Source organism: Choloepus didactylus, chromosome 6 (assembly GCF_015220235.1).
Source record: "Choloepus didactylus isolate mChoDid1 chromosome 6, mChoDid1.pri, whole genome shotgun sequence".
NCBI classification, from domain to species: domain Eukaryota; kingdom Metazoa; phylum Chordata; class Mammalia; order Pilosa; family Megalonychidae; genus Choloepus; species Choloepus didactylus.
The window spans coordinates 143,338,357-143,342,273 of NC_051312.1; the positions used below are offsets into that span (position 1 = coordinate 143,338,357).

The 3,917-nt window shown below is 38.6% G+C and overlaps 1 pseudogene; it reads right to left on the reverse strand.

Moving 5' to 3' along the window:
* Positions 1–2,512: 2,512 nt before the first annotated feature.
* Positions 2,513–3,443, reverse strand: LOC119537399 (annotated as a pseudogene).
* Positions 3,444–3,917: the final 474 nt, after the last annotated feature.

The window sequence follows — 3,917 nt, forward strand, 5'->3', positions numbered from 1 at the left end:
TAGCCGAATGTTACCTGAGTGACAGGGAACTCACCATATTTGTGCAGTAGAAGAGACCACAGGACCTCTGCAGGGTATATAGACAATCCCAAATAGCACAGGTACTTGTTTAATTATTTAGAGAAAAATTTTGGTAAACAAATTTCCAAAAGTGACAACAAGTAATAGAAAACAGAAATAGATACCTCCAGCCTCGGTGAACTATTCTCTAAAAACCGAATTTAAGTAAAAATCAGGGAGGTTGATAGTAGTGTCAGGGAATGGTGCATGAGGGATCATTTAAAGCCAAAAGGGAAGGAATTAGCAATGATAAACATCTAGGAAACAAAGAATCAAACCAGTAAGCATAAAATACACAATGCCTACATATTGAGTGGACATTTGAAAAATGGTAAAAGAGAAATTATTAAATTAAACATTAAAAATATTTAAATTGTCAATTGCTATACCATATCTTGGTTTGCCATAGCTGATAAGACAAAAAGTAAACAATGACTTGGCTTATACAACAATAATTTATTGTCTCACAGTTTTGCATGCTAGATGTCCAAAACCAACTTCTCCACAAGCCATGTTTTCTCCTAGACTCTGTAGCATGCTGATTTTATCTTGCTGGCAATGCTGGGGTTCCTTAATTTGTACCTGTGTCTCTGTGACATGGTGATCAGGCTTACTATCTGGCTTCTTCTGCCTCTACCTTGTACTGACTTCTGGCCTCCTTTACTGACTGCAACAAACTTCCTCTGCTATCCTTTAACTAATGACAACATCTTTAAAGGGCCTATTTGCAGCTGGGTTCAAACTCACAGGAACATGGATTAAGACTTGAACATATCTTAAACAGTACAAGATTCAATCTTCACCAGACCATGTTAAGGGTATTTGGAGTAGTCATCTTTTTCCTGTATTCTCAAAAGAAAAATAATCCAACACCCTATTCTAGAAAAAGACGTGGCTACAATTATTTTAAAATCTCCGTTTCAAATTATGACGACTCTGCTATCTGTCTTTGAGGTTTTACAGCTTAAAATCTATGTGCGATAATATATAGATGCCAACAAATGGGACAATGATTTGCTCATGCCCAGGTACTACAACCCTATGATTGTAACAACTCTTTAACCACAAATACCAAAGACTTCCTCCTACCCAGGGAAATTCTGTGATTTCCCTTCTGATTTCCCACAAGGGACAGGATGGGGGTGGGTAGGGGATTTCATTTCCCCACCAATTTATGTACTAAATTCAAAGTAGTTTTATTTACCACTCACTATATTATCTCCTGAAGTTTCTGTATTTTCTATCTAATTTCCCAAAAACCTGACCAAAGATCAGTCATTGTGAACTATAAGTTTTCTCACAGCTTTATGGACAGTGGAGGATAAAGACAGCAAACTATGATACCAGACACCTAATCAGGGTGAAATGCAGTTTCTAAACCTTCAGCAACCCTTCCCACCATAGGACTTCTCATTTGTTACCATGTGTCTATTGGATCCTGGCCTAATGACACATAACTGTTCTCCTTTCTCTCCCATCCACATATTCTCCTAAACACAAGCACCAGCAAACATTCCAAATCAATATTATTATTCAGAAAAATTTGGTTTTCTATTTGAGACAATCATCTCTAAACTATACTAACCCTACAAACCTCCTCTTTCAAAGATAAGGAAGCATCAAAAATAGCAAAACCCCTGAGAGAGAAAAAGATATTCTCCTGGTACAAAGTATAGGATACTTTCAAAATAGAAATAAAGTTTTATGTCTATTGAAATAAAATATAAGAAAATAGCAGCAATGCACATGACAAGGAGCAACAGATTTAATTCAGGACACTAATATTTATTTTATGGTATTTCATGGAGAAGCTGGGTGACTTTTAATTAATAACTAATATTTCTGGGTTTCACTTTTCCATCCAGCAACAAGCATATAATGACCATCTATTAAACATATTATGGGTGGAAATAAAAATGCTTTGCAAAACAAGCCTAGAGCATCCTGTGTACAACATCAGTGGGGATTGTTCTTGATTGTCTTTATGGAACTTTCACTCTCTGTGAAACACTGGCATTTAAGGGGACATTCTCCTGCTAAGCAGAGGGAGGAAAGCCGGGAGTGGTGACATATTTGATTCCAGCTTCCAATGGCACATTCCAACTGTCACATTAGGGGAGATACCCTAGTGTTTCTTTATCCAATCATTGCAGTAACATTCATCTTATTACAGGACAAAAAACAAATTCAAACTCACAACAAGAAACACATATAAAAAATTCCTTCCTTAAAGTTTTCAACAAACAAAACAAGGAAGGAGAAGAAATTGTACAAACGGTGATGAAAGTAAGAACACCTACTATTACAAAGTGGAAATAAATTACTGAATGAAAACTCAAATTTTCATCATCATGATAACAAAGAAGCAGGATATAGAAACAGCCAACAAGTATATTGCAAATAATCACACTGAAACTCTCTGCTAAAACTCACTACAAAGGAGATCCCACTGCTAATTAAAACTATTCCTACTAAGGGTCTTTCTCAGGGCAAGTTTAACATCTTTGTTCCTCAAGCTGTAGATAAAGGGGTTCATCATGGGAACCACATTGGTATAAAAGACAGAAGGGATTTTTTCCACATTCATAGACCCTGCAGAAGATGGTTGGAGATACACAAATGCACTTGATCCACAGAACAGAGAAACAGCCATTATGTGGGAACTGCAGGTGCTGAAGGCTTTGGACCTGCCTTCAGTGGAACTGATGAGGAGGATGCTGCAGAGAATGAAACCATAAGAGATGAAGTGGTGAGACTGGGGACAAAGATGTTGATGCTGCCCATGAGGAAGACCACCAGCTCATTGATGAAGGTGTTGGTGCAGGAGAGCTGGAGCAGAGAGAGGATGTCACAGATATAATGGTTGATGGTGTTGGCATCACAGAAGGTCAGTCTCAGCATGCATCCAGTGTGGGCCATAGCAGTAGAAAATTCCATCAAGTAGGAAGCAAAAATAAGGGTGGAGAATAGTTTAGGGGACATGGCAATGTCATACAGGAGTGGATTACAGATGGTGACATAGCGATCATAGGCCACTGATGTCAGAACATAGCCCCAGAGATGGCAAAAAAGCAGAAGAAGAGGTAAGCCATACACCTCTGGTAGGAGATAATATTCTTCTTTGATATGAAGTTGATCAGCAATTTTGGTGTAAAAACTGATGAATAACAGAGGTCTATGATGGACAAGTTAAAGAGGAAAAAGTACATGGGGGTGTGAAGGTGGGAATTCAGGGCAATAAGAGTTATGAAGCCAACATTTCCCTGCACAGTGATAATATACATTGCTACAAACAGAAAGAACAGAGGGAGTTGGAGATCTGGGTGATCTGTTAATCCCATCCGAATGAATTGTGTCACAAAAGAACCATTTCCAGGAGCCATTCTGCTCTATGGCATCTGTGTGGAAAAAAAGGAGAAGCTTGCATTAGAGGGCAACCCAGCTCTTCCCATAAAATCTCCTCCCACATGAGTGGGCTCTACAATGGGAAGGGCTGAGACTAGCCCAACCTGCACTCAAAGAATCTGACTTTTCACCTCATAAAAAGTGACACAGATTCCCTTGTATTACAGTCCCTAAATCTAAATATGCTACAGAACACCTACAACTCATCTCACATATTGAAGGCCAGGCCAGTGCTGCCACGTAAAAATATGACTACAGGAAAAAACAAGGGAAAAGGGAGGAGAAAGATGTAGCAGGACAAAGTCCTTCTCCCTCATCTCAATATCTCTTTATTCACATGAACCCTCTCTTCATCAGTAAAACTAGAAGAAAGGTTCTGGCAACCTGAAGCTGCTTCTCATGCAGATTAGACAGTGTTATGTGAACCATTAGCATTGTTTCAAGATCAAAAC